The sequence below is a fragment of the Meriones unguiculatus genome, chromosome 14, assembly GCF_030254825.1.
Source record: "Meriones unguiculatus strain TT.TT164.6M chromosome 14, Bangor_MerUng_6.1, whole genome shotgun sequence".
Lineage (NCBI taxonomy): Eukaryota > Metazoa > Chordata > Mammalia > Rodentia > Muridae > Meriones > Meriones unguiculatus.
This window is the reverse complement of record NC_083361.1, coordinates 19,391,662-19,408,049: the sequence shown is the minus strand read 5'-3', so window position 1 is coordinate 19,408,049 and position 16,388 is coordinate 19,391,662.

Genomic DNA, 16,388 nt, shown 5'->3' with positions numbered 1-16,388 from the left:
AGACCAGTTCATTCAGAAACGCTGGAGGTGTGATCCTGCCACCAACAGCTTTTAAAGTTCCTCCTCTTCCCCCTTGTTAAGTCAAGATGAGGAACCTAGAGATTTACAGCCTTGGGACAGCGGCCCTGAGCACTAATTCTTGTTGGTTCAGCGATGTGACACGTTGGCAGTCTGACATGCTGGCAAACTAGTTTTGTGACACTGTAAGCATTTTCAGGGATACAAGCACACACAGGCACTTGGGTATCATTTATCTTTTAAGCGACAACTAGACCTTGGCCTCTGATGGCTTCATGTGGCTCAGACTACCTGAAAGTCCAAGGCTAACTGTAGCCCTCAGCAGGTGTGCTTTGCTGAGTAGAGCTCCACCAAGGTAAAGGACCGAGAAAACCTGTCTATTGAAAAAAGTGTTGCTCTTGCAGATAAGTTTTCTAGTATCTGATTCCTTCCTCCCTCCCTCCCTCCCTTCCTTCTTTCCTTCCTTTCTTTTTTCCAGACAGTGTTTCTTTATGTAGTCCTATATCTCACTATGTAGACCAGCCTGGCCTTGAACTCACAGAGGTCCACCTGCTTTTGTCTCCCAGGTGCTGGGATGTTTAATGTGCACCACCCCACATGGTATAGCGTCTAATTCTCTGCTCACTGTTTCCATGTACGAAACCAGCTAACTCAGGGCCGGCGTTCTTCCCTTTGCCCCTTTCAAAAGATAATCTGAGCTCCTTGGTATAATTAAATGTTATTTCTGAGCTAAATGCTAGCAGTTAAAAATCTGCGGCAGGAGACTGTGTGAGCTTTAGGCCAAGTGGGGCTACAGAGCGAGTTTCAGGTCACCCTAGACTGGGGTGAAGCCCTGCCAAAGAAAAAGAAAATAAAAATGTTTTCTGCCAGACAGGTTATTTTACTGTATGTTTAATGGATATACTTATCGCTTTTAAAATTATGTTTATTTGTGTGTGTGTGTATGTATGTGTGTGTGTGTGCGCGTGTGAGCACGCGTGTATGTGTGAATGCACGCTGGTGCATCTGTGGATGTCAGAGGACAACCTATGGGAATTGGCTCGCTCCCTTCACCACATAGGTCCCGGGGAGCAAACTCAGATCAACATTTTGGGGCAACAGTATTTACGTGCTGAGCCATCCCGCAAACCCTTATGTTTTGTTTTTGTTTTGTGAGAAAGGGTTTCTCTGTGTAGCTCTTGAAAACTAGTTTCCTGGATTCGTTCTGTAGACCAGGCTGACCTCAAACTCTCAGAGCTCTGCCTGCCTCTGCCTCCTGAGTGCTGGGGTTAAAGACATGCACCACCACACCCGGCTATATTTACTTCTTAAATGATTCAGTGATACATTTAATTCAGCAAAATATAATCATTGAATTTGTTAATAGAGGTCTAGAATTGAGTAACTTGAGCAAGAAAACCATATAATTCCTAGCTATACGGAGTAAGATATTTTATCTAGTGATGGTAAAAATGGATGACCAGGGTTGGGCATGGTGGCACACTCCTGGGTTTTCGTTTGTCTGTTTTTGAAATAGGGTCTCACTATGTTTCCCTGGCTACCCTAGAACTTGCTATCTAGACTATGCTGGCCCAGGAATCCCTTGCCTCTGTCTTTCAAGTGCTGGGATTAAAGGGGTATGCCACGGCACCTGACAGTGAGTTTCAGGTCATCCTGACCTATGTAGTAAATTTGAGGCCAGCCAGGGCTACGCAATGAGACAGTGTCTTTAAGCAATAAGAAATGGATCATCAATTATATATATAATCTGCTGAAAAATCACATGAATTCTGGGAATATAGTTCAGTGGTTAATCACTTGCCAAGTGTGTGTGAGATTTACTCTTCAGCATTGCAAACATGAAGCAGATAGTTTTGAAATTACAGAATAAGCTGCCAGTATATTACACAAGAGAATGCACAATACAGACCTAGGGTGTTATGGAAAAGACCTCCTTCTTTCACTTGCTCAACTAAGTAGATTTGTGTTCATTCTTGGCAGATGTTTATGGAATTTTTGTAGTGTTAATACTAAGCTAAGAGCTGGAGTCCTAAGGTTTTTCCCTTCCTGCTTACATGGCATCAGAGAGGCAAAAGGGCAAGTCCAGTACACTGAGCAAGTCCAGAGGTGAGAGAAGCCACAGATACAAAGGAACACATGCTTGTAATTGGTTACTTGCTCAGGATGCAGTAAACACACCTATTCCATGTGCCAGGAGTGCCCAGCAGTCCTGGCTGAGTGCCTGCTGCTTCAGAGGACGTTAGGAATACAAAGGTATGTTTTCACCAGGGGGGGTCATAGACTGCCAGATTCACTGGGTTATACTGTCATCTACTGGTGTGTTGTAGATAACTGATTAATAAATAAAATCTACACTTTTAAACCCAGCACTTGGGATATAGAGGCAGACAGGTCTACAGAGTGAGTTCTGGGACAGCCAAAGCTACACAGAAAGACCCTGTCTCGAAACACCAAAATAAATAAATAAAATTAATCATTTAAGAAATAGTTTTTACTGTGTGTGATGGCTCATACCTATAATACTAGCTCACAGGAGGATGAAGCAGGAGGATTGCCATGACTTGAAGCCAGCCTGTACTACACAGTGAGTTTCAGACTAGAGCTGTATGTAGTATGAGAGATTATTTAAAAATCTAAACCAAAGCGAATCAAAGAAAGACGAAAAAGTAAAAAGAATAAGGGCTTGCTGTGATCAATCTGGTTTATATACAAGCGTCTTCATTTTTTCAATGTTGGAAATGTGACACTGGGCTTGGGGCATGCTAGGTAAATGCTCTACCACTGAGCTCCACCCCAAGCCATACAAGTATGTTAGAAGTTACATATGCAGCATTTCTTGTGAACTGTGTATCCTACCAAAGAGTATTGGCACATCCACATGTATTGTTGCTGTTTACTATACAAAACAATGGATTAGAATTGACCTTTATATCCTATAAAGATAAATGAATAATGAAAGTCTGATACACACATATATAAAATAAATATTATTGAGCTCTAAAGAAAAAAGAGATCATGTGTGGTAGCACATACCTTTAATCCCACACATGCCTTTATTGCTAGCACTTATAAGACAGATGCAAGATTTCTGAGTTCAAGCCTAGACAACACTATATAGAACATATCTCAAAAAATTGAAATAATAAAATCTTATATATCTGCTCCTTTTGCTGTTTTTTCTGTCTTGAAGTTTTATAACAGCTACCTCTGAAATTGTATTTGTGAAGAAAGTCCAGAAAGTGACATTTTCCTGTTCCAGTGGTCCAGCAGACAGTGTGGTCTTCAACAATAGCAAGGACTCATATACAAAATGATTCATCTCGGAGTGAATCACCTACAAATTCAAAGTAACTTTAAGGTTTTCCCTTAAGATATTTCTTAATTTACTTGTTTATTTAGGTTGTGTGGATGTGCATGTATGTGTATGCACATGTAAGTAGAGGGCAAAGCTCAATCTCAGATGTCATTCCTGAGGTGCTGTTTCATTTTTTAGGCAGGGTGTTTCACTGGCCTGAGGCTCACCGTGCAAGCTGGGCTGCTGCCAGTGGGTCCCAGTGATCTTTTCTCCACTAACTAGAGTGGACACAAGCATTTGTATCATTTTAATAAAAAAACAGTTGGTCCAAAAGATTACAGTCAAGGTTACATTGGTTTACTGATATCCTGTCAGAAATGGGGTTATGAAATTTTGGAGGGAATTCTATCAAGATGTACCTAGAACCATAGTAATATATGTACTTTGGTGTTTTTTTTTTAATTTTTTTCTTCACAATTTATTCATTATATATCCAGATTGAAGCTCCCTCCCTTAACTTCCCCCAGTCCTACCCTCCCTCCCTCTTCCCCCAATACCCTTCCCCCAATCCACTGAAAGGGGGAGTTCTCCAATATTGCCATCTGCCCATAACTTGTTAAGTCTTATCAGGACTGCCTGGATCCTCTTTCTCCATGGCCTGGCAAGGCTGCATCATCAGGGGCAAGTGATCAAGGAGCAGTCACCTGAGTTCATGATTGAGGCAGCCTCTGATCCCCTCACTCAGAGATGCACATGGAGACTGAGCTGCCAATCAGCCACATATGAGCAGGGCATCTACGTCCTCTCTATGCATGGTCCTCCATTGGTGCATCAGTCTCTGCAGGAGCCCCTGGGCTCAGATCTTTTAGCTTTGTTGGTCTCCTTGTGGGGCTCTTGTCCCCTCCATGTCCTTCTATTCCCACCCCTCTCTTCTTTCGTAAGACTTCCTGCGCTCTGCCCAAAGTTTGGCCGAGAGTCTCAGCATCTGCTTTGATCCCTTGTTGGGTGGAGCCTTTCAGAGGACCCTCTATAGTAGGCTCCCTTCCTGTTTCCTCTCTTCCACCGATTCTGGTGTCTATCCCATTTGCCATTCTGAATGAGACTTAAGGATCCTCCCTAGGGTCCTCTTTAGTGTTTAGCTTCTTTAGGTCTGTAGATGGCTATCCTACATTATACAGCTAATATCCGCTTATAAGTGAGTGTATACCATACCTGTCTTTCTGTGTTTTTTTTTTTTTAAATAGAATTATGGCCAATGTTAATTTTTTAAAAACATTGATTTTTTAAAATTCTTTTTATTGATTCTTTGTAAGTTTCACATTGTACCCTAACTCAATCATCTCCCAATCCCTTTGTATCCACCCTCTGCCCTTGCAACCTCTCCTACAAAAGAAAACAAAAATCAAATATATAAATGCACACATATATAATAAAAATAAATACATACATATAATAAGCAAAACATAAAAAATATCATGTTGTGGAAGCTGTAGTGTGTCACAGTGTGTTCACAGTGTACCCTTTTGTCCACACCTCTTTACTTGGCAATGTTCATTACAATGAGGCATTTGGCTTCTGCTACACTATCAATACTTGATCCTCATCAGGACTCCTTTAGGACATCCTGGTTTAGCTCTGAGTCATGGAGATCCTGCAGCTTTGGATCTGCAAGACTGGCCTTTTCACAAGCTCCAACAGTTCATAGATGAGGTAGATGTTGGGGTGAACCAACTCAAAGCCCTAGCTAGGCGGCAGCTGAGTCGGTCAGCCGGCCAGCTTTTCTTCTACCTCCAGGCTGAGCTCTACAGCACTGCCCAGGCTAGCTCACCCAGTGCTTCAGCCAGCAAGGGGTAGGGCGAGTCTCCCACTTTCATACCCTCCGGCCGGCTGGCCTGCACCCACAACACCAAGGCCAGCTCTACTGTGCTGTCCAGGTGAGGTGCAGAGCCCACTCTCCCAAGAGCTGCAGCCGTGGTGGGCAGGACCAGTTCTGCTCTCAGGATCCTGGCTGGCTCTCCTGCCTGCTGTAGGAGCTATAGGTGGGGGAGGAGGGGGGCCCCTTCCCTCCCCAGTGCCCCATCTCCTCAGAAGCTGATGAGTGGTAGGGCCAGCTCTCCTGTGCTCACACCCTTGGGGTAGCTCACCAGCGCTCCTACAGCTCTACTGCGCTGCCCAGGAGAGGTACAGGGCCTGCCCTTCAGGTGCTGCAGCCATCGAGAAGTGGAGCCAGCTCTCTAGAATGCCACAGCTACTGAGGGGTGGGGCCAGTTTTACACAACCCTTACACATCAACATAGACCCTGGCAGCAAGGCAGTGGACCTATACATGACCATCATGGACAACATGGGCTGGGACTTCACCAGAGCCTCAGGTAGCAGGGCAGCCTACTCACAACAGCCTCTCCACCCCTGTGTCTCCAGGTCCACCTCTCTTCATGACGCTCAGACTGCTCTGCTCCTCTTTCTCTCCCATGTGTTCCACTACGTACTTGCATCGGTAGTAGCTCCTGCAGCAGCAAGCAGGCCATGAGGCTGCCGTACAGCGTGGCTGCAGGCGGACCTGCCAACCTCAACTCTTTCTTTTCCCATAGCATTTCCTATGTGCTTCTGTAAACGGAGCTAGTGTTCCATTGCGGAGGAGCCACCTGAGGAAATTATTTAATCCAAGGAGAGTTGTTTTCTGGAGGAAACTTAGGTGTTTTTGTTTGTTTGTTTGTTTGTTTTTTCTGTAGAAACACTAGACTAGTCCACCTCTTGCCCCTTGTAGTCTTCATAGGCGGGTGCATGAACAAAAAAGTAGGTGTGTAGAGCATCAGAACCCCATGCTTTCGAGACTGCACTGTGATCTCGATCAGATGTAAGATCCTTGGTACTCGAGAGTATCTTACCTCATTTCCACAGAAAATGGGCAACCTTTTTAAAAAAATTTTTTTTTAAAAAAATTGGGATTAGAGGTACCATTTTTTTTTTCCTGGAGAGATTTTTAGTTGAGATAAAATTTTGTGTGTAGAAATTTCAGTTCCAGACTCAAACTCACTAGCCCTGTAACTTTGGGCAATTAAATTATCCTGTTTGTGCCTTGGTGTATAATGTTGTTGTGTATAATAGAAAAAAAGTGTTAAACAGGGTACTGTGAACTGAATTGAGTCTCCTCAAAGTTCATATACTAAAGTCCCAACTCACAATGCTCAATATTTGGAAGTGGAGCTTTGGGGAGTGAGTTTAGAGCAAGTCCTGAGTGTGGGGCCTGCATGACAGAATAATCACCTTGGAATGGAGAGAGGCCAGGGGTGCTGGGTATTGTTCATTGATAAAGAGCATCTGTGTCATCAACATGTGTGGAAGTCTAGGTTTCACACATGCACACGCATGCACACATGCACACACACACAAGGGAGAAAATATAATGTTCTCTCTCTGCCATACATCTGTACTATGCAAGGACATGACTTCCTGGGGCTCACATGTGGCCCAATTGTGGAGTGCCTGCCTAACATCCTGTTTCCTAGATCCTAGTTTCATTTCCACAGGGCATCACTTTCTGTCTGCAGACAAACAACCCCCACCCCCAAAATCTAATCAAGCCAGCTCTCTCATCTTAGACTTCTAGCTTCTAGAACTTGGAGGAAAAAAAAATTGCAATATTGGTTCCCAACCTCCCTCCCCCTCGCCCACTCCTGGCTGTTTTGATATAGGTCTTGCTATGCAATGCAGACTGGCCTAAAATTTATGATGTCCTGTCTCAGTCTCACATGTACTGAGATCACAGGCATATACTCCATGTCCAGCCCTAGACAATTATTCTTCCTAGCAAACTGAATGAAAGGGGAAATTTCTTCTCTGCTCCCAAGGTAGCAACAGTTTATGTATCTGTGAGTTTTCCTGACTCTATACCACAAGAGACTGTTCTGCTAGGCAGACCTTAAGTTTCCTTGGCCCTTTCCATCCTGAGCACATCTTTTCTCAGCAGGTTATGCACTAATTCTGACTCGGCTTACAACTCTACTGATAGGATCGCCTGTGTTTTTATTACTGGCAACAAAAGTTACTTCCTGGAGCTGGGCGCAGGGGCTCACGCCTGTAATCCCAGTACTTGGGGAGGCAGAGGCAAGTGGATCTCTGTGAGTTCGAGGTCAGCCTGGTCTACAAAGTGAGCCCAGGATGGCTAAAGCTACACAGGAAACCCTGTCTCAACAAACAAACAAACAAACGTTACCTCATAGATACATCTCCAGTAATTTATGCTTTTTAGCGGTGATATCAATGGGGAAAAGGAGACTAGACAGGAGCCAGGCTTCACTTCAGCTTTGTGACTGTGAAGAGTTTAAATGTAACCAAATTTGAGGCTCCATTATAATAACATATTATTCCGCTTTACTTCATAGAGCTGACTTTACAAATGGCTCAGCACGTATAAGTTAAGAAAGTAAGATGAACTAGATGATAATATTTGGAGATATCATTACCTACAGTTAGGTAGTTAATTTTTCTCTTGAAAGGAGAAAATCATGAAAGAAAACGGGATGCGTAAAATTTTCTCATAAGGAAAAATATCATTATAATTACACGCTAAAATTAAATACATTTGTTCATAGTTTCTTAGCTTCTCCTAGAAGGTAAGGTTTGTTGAATGCCAACTCTATTGTTAATTGTTGTGTGTCTTAAGAACATGAAGCAGCAAATGTGGTATAAGTATTTGGTGAAAAAAAAAAGCATAAGCACAGCTTAAGAATGGATGAATTAATGTGTGCATGTGCGAATGTGGAAGTCAGAGGATAATTTTCAGGAGTCATTTTTGTCTTCCAACTGTGTGGGTCCCCAGGATCAAATGTGGCTCACTGAGCCATCTTGCATGCCTTAAGAATTATTAAAGATTATTATTATTTTTATTTTGGTTGTTTTTGAGACAGGGTCTCCTTCAGTAGCCTTGGCTGTCCTGGACTCACTTTGTAGACCAGGCTAGCCTCAGACTCGCAGAGATCCACCTGCCTCTGCCTCCCCAGTGCTGGGATTAAAGGCATGTGCTACCACACCTGGCTCGAGAATTATTTTTTATGTTGAGGATTCATTCAGAATGTTGGTATCTTACTGTCCCAGCACTGTGAAGAGACGCCATGACCAAGGCAGTTTATGAAAGGAAGCATTTAACTGGAGGCTCACTTACAGTTTCAGAGGGTGACGCATGGTCAGCATGGTGGGAAGTATGGCTTCAGGTAGGCAGCCATGGTGCTGGAGCAGTAGCAGAGAGCTCACATCTGATCTGCAAGATGGAGGCAGAGAGAGCTCATTGGACCTGGTGAGGGCTTTTGACACTTCAAGGCACCCCCAAGTGACACACATCCTCCAACAAGGCCACATCTCCCAATCCTCCCTGACAGCCCACCAACTAACTGGGAACCAGACATTCAAATAGATGAGCCTGTGGAGGCCGCTCTCATTCAAACCACTACCACTGGTAAGGTTGGAAATGAGAGGTGAAGACGTTCATCCTGACAGCAAGATAGCTTAATTAGTCAATGGGTTCATCCATAATCCAGCAGAGAGAGGAGAATAAATTCTCTAAAATCACGTCCCTCCTTGGAATACAATTTTAGGAGAAAGAAATATTGAGAAACAAGTAGAAGCCAAGCATAGTGGTGCCTGCCTGTAATCCCAGAAGGACTGTCCCAAGTTTGAGGCAGTCTGATTTATGTAGCAAGCCCAGGTCAGCTACAGCAAAACCCTGTTTTGAGAAAAGAAAAGAACATGAAAGACAAAGAAACCTTTGAAGAGCTTCCAGACAGCCTGTGAAGTAACGGGAAACTCACAGGCACTTTGGAAAGTAGGAAGCTGTTCAACACAACCTCAGCCTAAGTGTTCCTCATGGATCCCTACAGGATAGTTGCCAGATTGTTGGAGTCATTGAAATGTTTGTTCCTTTGCTATCTTTGAGATGCAGCTTAAGATGTGTATATGTGTGTTATATGCATGTATGTGTGTGGGTACACATGCATGAAGGCCAGATGTTGGATTTCACTATTTCACTCTATACTACTTTGAGACAGGGTCTCTCCTTAAACCTGGGCCTGAGGTTGTCAGCCAGAAAGCCCCATCCATCCTCTCCCCTCACACACACTCTGAGCACTGGGGTTCCAGGTGTGAGTCGATAGACCCAGAGCTTCTGCTTGTTTTTACATGGTGCTGCCATGTAAACTCAGACCCCCATGCTTGAGCAGCCAGCGCTCATTACCTACAGCGCCGCCTCTCCAGCCTCTCCCTAGCCTGTCAGCATGCTCGCTAGAGGCCCCGGCTCTACACATCATCACAGGTGTTCTCCAGACCCTTCTCCTCAGGGAAACAGGAGCAAAAGGATAGTTCCATCTCAGAGGTGGAAAATCTCCCAGAGAGAGACCCTTGCAGCTGGAATCCAATTTCTTGATATTTCCAAAGCTGGAATCTGTTATAACTAGAGAATGCTGAAGGTTAATGGGCTCCTGTTGCTAATGAAACACTGAGAGCAGAACACAGAGGTGCCTCTGCCAAGCAGAAACCAGCCTTTTCATAAAGCACATATTGTAATAATTCTGACCAGCAAGCAGCTCTTAGTCATTCCCCCCTCTCTAAGGGGCTTGATTAGGCCACTTCCTTTTTTTCCTCTTTTATTAGAGACACGATTCTGTTTCAAAGGGGAACTTGGGTTTCCATTACCTCTTGGCATTTTTCACCCACTGTCTGCCATCTAGTGTCGTGTGGCTCAAATCAATGGACAGTCAAGGCTGGTGAGCAATGCTTCACAGTTATAAGCACCTACAACCTCAAGTCCAAAAGCACAGTCGTGACCTTGTGCTCTCATTCTGGAAATCTGAGCTCAGCTGTTTCAAACCTCGTTGTCTTAAGAGACAGATTAATTGGTTGCGGCCAATTACATGCCACCTTCACCCAGCATGAGTCAAAGCAGCTAATTTATAGCAACACGGGCGTAAGTGCCGGTTGGAAAGGCACGGTTTTCAGGCCACCGTGGCTGTAAGTGGCAGGAAGGCAGTGCAAGCCAGCCTCAACAGAACAGGGACCTTCTGGTGACACGTGAAAAGTGCAGCAGAGCTGGACCTCAAATGGCGGCAGGAGCCTTTCACCTTCTCTGTGTTTCTGGCTTCAAGCTTTCGCTACTTGGTAGCAACAGAGCTTTTAGGCTAACTGAACCGCTCCAGGCTATGAATAAATATGCACCTTTGACCCAGCGGCACATCAAAGCCTGCAGGCAGATCCCGGGAGGCATCATGTGTGTCACATGCCTGTCACCACGGCAGTAGTAACTCACAAGGCATGACTTCCTGTGACTGCTGGGTCTGGAGTGGGAAGTTAGGCCCCACCGAGTCTCAGAGACAGTTTCCTATGGAAGAGGGGAGAGGATTTTCCTTATAAGAGGGAATTCTGGGATGACAGACTACCATATGCTTCTAGAAATGAAGTTTCCCACAGAGAATTTGGGCAGTGAGGCCACCATTTTCATATGGTGTCGAGCTGCTGACCTTAGACCTGGAGGTTGTCTCAGAACCCTAGAAGAAGCAGAAGAAAATTGGAGGTGGGTGGGTGGCAGTCAGTTCTTGGACCATGTAGGACAAGGGGAAGGGCAGGCTTAATGAGTGAGGGCTCAGAGGCTGGCCACACCTAACCAATGTAATCCAGACCAGAGCACCAAGACCACTTCATGACAGGACTGTTAGAGGGAGGGTAGATATGGCTGGATATTTGCATATGATTCTACACAAGAATGCATGTATGCATTTTTAGAACTGTATATATATATTTTTTTTTTTTCTGAAGTCTTTACTAGACTCCACTTGCTAAACGTAGGTAAACCTTCTGACAGAAGGCTCTTGTCTAACACTCTGAGAAATTCTATCATAATACTTTTATAGCCATCACATGTACTAGAAATGAATGTCTAAACTCACCTACTTTGTTTAAAGTGTGGCAGATGTTTCTAGGTTTGAAGACATCCAAGGATGCGTGTATCTCTGTAGCTCAGACCGGCCTTGAACTTGCGGCCCTCTTTGCCTCAGCTTCCCAGTAGCTGCAATTACAGGTCTGTACTATGAGGCTCAGCAGTCTAATTCTCCATTGTTTTTCTTTCAGACAAGGTATTGCTGTGCAGTCCTAGGTTGGCCTGGAACTGCCTGTGTAGCTCAGGCTAGCTTCAAACCCACAGTCCTCCTGCCTCAGCTTCCCGAGTGCTGGGAGTACAAACATACACTACCATGTCTAACCTGAGCACACACTGAAAGCCTCTGCATTGTGTCCTTGGCTCTGTTCTCTGTCCTCCCACGCATGGCATGTGCATCACAGAGGCAGCACTCATTACCAGGGAAGGCAATCACCTTTCTTTCCTGTGTGCATCTATAAGGAAGAAATTACCCAGGCACCTGACAGAGTCAAAACCACACAACACGATGTCTCGTTCTAGCTAAATGAGCTCACAGATAAAATGTGAACACCACGTGTCACATAGCTCCGACTTAGTAAGAAAAGAAGCCGCTGGGAGAAGAACGAACTGTTGTACATCTTCTCCCCTAGCATACATCTTTAAGACAGCATCTTTGGTTTGGTTTGTGTGGTCCCGCTGGGCATCGCAACAGTGCAGATTCTGGTTTAGAGCTCCTTCTCCATCAGGAACAGAACAGACTGTTCAGGAGGGACTGTGTAGGCACAGCAGCTGTGCCACCCCTTCAGGTGCCTGTCAGATCCTATAGGTGACACCGTGCTCAAAGGCAGAAACCAAGCAAATAAAACAAAACCTGACAGCACGTTCTGAGTGTTTTTCACTCTCTAAGTTAAGGCCTCTCAGTGGGCTGCTTCCTGATGTGGCGTTCATACAGCCGGGGACCTGAAACTCTTCACCACTTGACTACCTTGTGTGACGAGAGCCCGCTGGTCAGTGCATACACTCCTCTTAATAGTTATTCAGATCTCGCATGACTTTTCTGGCCAATTTTATGAAAAGGCAGCATTCTTCCCTCCTCTTTTTTCCACTGGGCTGGGACCCTTTTTCATGTTAGGCAAGTGTTCTACCACTGAGCTACGTTTTAAAAAAATGTTTTTAGTTTGCATCAGGGTTGCATTAAGTTGTCCAGGCTGGCTTTGAATTCATGTTGACACTCTGTCAGGCACTAAACTAGCAATCCTCCCGTTTCAGCCTCCCAAACAGCTGGAATTATAGGTCTATGCCACCAAGAAGAGACCTCCTACACCTTTCCCCATTAACACTGTATCACCATTGTCTGCATATTTTTATGAGATGAAAAGCAAGGAAGGTAATTACACTCCTTAACTTGGAAATGTGTTACAAAACTTTTATAGTGAAAATAGAATATTAGTGGTGAAAAGACACGTGAATCATTAAAACAGGACCAAAGGCCAAGAAATAACTCCCACATTTACAGTGAACTGATTTTTCAACAATGGGACAAAAACATACAAGTGGGATAAAGGGAAGTGTCTTTAATAAACAATGTTGGGGAAAAGTAGATAGCCACATTCAGAAGAATAAAATTTGACCCTTATTACACACTAAATATAGAAGTCAAGTGAAAATAAAGACTCAAAAACATTCAATACTGTAAAACCAATGGAGGAAAACATGGAGGAAAAAGAAATGGGGTTCTATAAAACTGAAAAATTTCTGCACACTAAAGGAAATAGAATGAAGAGACACCCCATATATAATAAGAGACACTATTTACAAACCATGTACTCGAGAAGGGGCTGATAGCTAAAACACGTAGCAAATCCAATGCAAATGTATTAAAACATCTGGATTTAAAAATGGAGAAAGGAGCCAGACGTGGTGGCACACACTTTGATCCCAGCACATAGAGGCAGAAGCAAGCTGATCTCTGTGAGATTGAGTCCATCCTGCTTTACAGAGAAAGTTCTAGACTAGCCAGGGCTAGCCAATGAGAGAAAAAAAATCATATTTAGTATAAAAGAGTAATGTTTTTCATCATTGTCTTGATGGGATTGGGAGTCAACTAGGAGTCAGGCCTCTCAGTGGGTCTGTGAGGGTATTTCTAGAGGGACATAGTGGGAGGAGTCCACATTCCACACAACACCATCCCTGTCTGGACCCACAGCCTGAACACAAAGGGAGAAATAAGGTTACAGAGCACCATCATTCATCTGCTTACTGAGGTGATGCAGTGTGGCCAGCTGCTTCCCAGGTGATTCTACCCTCTCAAACTGCGAGTCAACAAATTCTCCAACCTGTAAGGTTTTTTTTTTCTGTCAGATGTTTGGTCACAGCATCAGGAGAAGTAACCAGCAGTGAAACTTTATTGTAACTCTTGCAACATGATTTATTACATAAAATTTATTAGGGGTTGGGTGCTGTCTGGGTCAGTGGAAAGAATTAGCATGTGTGAAGTCCTGCTGACTTTTTCAGCACACAAATTCATAAATTCAGTTAAATTTAACTTTTTTTTTGAGACAGTTTTAGTTTGTGTCCCAGACTGGCCTAGAACTTGCTATGTAGTACAGGCTGGCCTCAATGGCAGTCCTCCTGTCACAGCTTACTGGGTATTAGAATGTAGGCATGAGCCATCACACTTTGATGTATAGGTCATTTGCTGTAAATTACATACACAGCTTTTACTATGATTTGCTTTATCTTACAAGTTCCCACATGCTCAAGGGAAAAGGTGGATAGAGTTGAGAACTTTAACTTCAACGAGTTCCCACAAGCTTACAATGGTGTTGATTTCTGCTAGTGTCCCCTCTGCAGAAACTGCAGCAAGTTTAGGCTGCCATTTTCATAGCATCATCCCATGTGTACACAAAGACAAACAATCAGACATATAGACCTGTACATATTCATGCACACATTCAGGGGACAATACAAAAGGAGCTCCTTACATACATACGGACAATTGACATATACTCATGTAACATATGAACAAAAAACAGACAGAGGTACATATTTACATGTAAATACATATCTAAATACATATTTACAACTCATGGGTGAAGCAAATTCCAGCCAGCTTTCATTCAATGGGCTTCCACCATCGGGCTTCTGCCAATGGGGTATGTGTGTTCTGCCACCTTTATTGTATAGCTTTTATACTTCTGAGAGAAAGCTCCCAGAAAAGGAATTACCTTATAGTCAAAAAGTCAACTAATCTCAAAAACAGATGAATTCTAAAATATAGCAGGTTACATATTTTAAAATTAAACATTTCTTGTCTATGTATCCATTACATAAGTTCATAGTGAGTTCAGAGTGACAAAGGTTGACAAGGCCTAAAGGTTAACAGGGTCCAAAAGTTACAAGAATATATGTCTTTTAAATTAAGACTGACCTGGCTACACGTTTTTCAGCTATCTCTAAATTTATAGTGAGTTAAGGACAATAATTTTATCTGTCTTTCATTCTAAGAAACAAAGTAAATTTAAAATGACAATATATAATGCCGTAAGGTGACAAGGTATAAGGAATTATATCAGAACAGCTTGTATATAATAACATCAAGGTTTGCACTTAATTAGACATTGCTTGGTAGTCCCATTTTAACTTGGGTTCATGGGAAGTTTAAATCAACTTGCTTATATTTATGGTGTATGCCAGGATTTGTAACAAAGGCTTATCTTGAAAACACACATCTGTCTCAATCCTGTCTCTTAGTGAGGTATCTAGAGGTCCACAAAGGTATTTATTGCAGCCATAAACTTTCTAAAGTTGTTTTAGAAGCTCTAAAACAATTTAACTTTTAAAATTGTTTGAATCAAATCAAGAATTCCATAGTCAGGAATTAATTCATCTGAACAGCAGTACATCTTCATTAAGATCCCATAGGAAGTTTGTTCAGAGTACGTAAATATCTAGTAAGTGATGATTCACACCATACCAGCGAAAGGAGAGATACAGCAGTGCACAAAGAATGAGTGTCAGAGACTGAAAGTAATTCTGGGGTGTATCATGGTACAGACTTGGCAAAATACCGGATCCCTTTCCAGAAGGCCCACCTGCCTAATGAGCTCCTTTAACAAAGTGGTTCCTGACACTGTTTCATAGATACCATCAGGATATGTCACCTTTTCTTCTGGATTACCACAGTAGACTGTATAAAATGTCCCCTGGCTCTCTCGGCTGAGTGCATCATTGCTTTTGCTGAAGACCTTCCCTCTGTCTTCCTTTTGTGAACCATATTGAAAGCTCCCTGTTTATAAAATTCTGAAATGGTACACCTGGGAGAATTCTGCAAACCTGCATTTTAACCCAAAATGCCAGGGTGGTGGTAGCATGTGGAGGCCTGCCCATAAACACTAGGAGGCAGCAGAGCGTCAGGGTGATGAAGGTATTCTGCTAAAGGCTGCCAGGTTTAAAATCTTGCCTCACCTCTTTCACAGTGAAAAATTGTGGTGCCTTGGGGAGTGCTGCTGGGAAAAGGTGGGAATGAGAGAAACAATTGCACCAGAGTCACAAGGTTGAAAAGAAAGGACACGTGTAAGACACTGAACACAGTGCCTGGCACCAAGTACATGCTGTCATTGTTTTAATTGACAGGTGGTACCCACGCAGGGACGTGGGAAGGGACTCTCTTACTGGATGAGTAGGCTGTGACCTACATCTAGAATTCCATGAGGCAGAAATATGTCTTTTTCCATGTTCATGAGTTCTTTCCAGTGCTTCACAATGGACTGGACAAGCTTCACACTATGAAACAGCAGATGGAGTATGCATGCTTGTATGCCTGTTTGTGCTATGCATGAATGACAAAGACAAAGGATTTATTTTGGGTCATAAGAAGCTGATAATTTGTTCTACACAGTTCTTAAAATACCACCACCTCCACTTGTAAACTTTGTCACATTTATGTTCTATTTGGAGTTGATCATTTCCTGTTCTGTGAGTGTTATGGAACTCTGAAACAGTGCGACTTATTTTCAAGGTATGTGGAAAAACACTTTTCCACTTCTTTTTGTTGATTGTGTAAGAGCAGATACATTTTTTATTAGAATTTGAGGAAATGGTCAGGGATAATGAGAGCGAGCATGTGACTATCCTACAGCTTTCTGCATGAGTGTTTTTCTTAATTCTCAT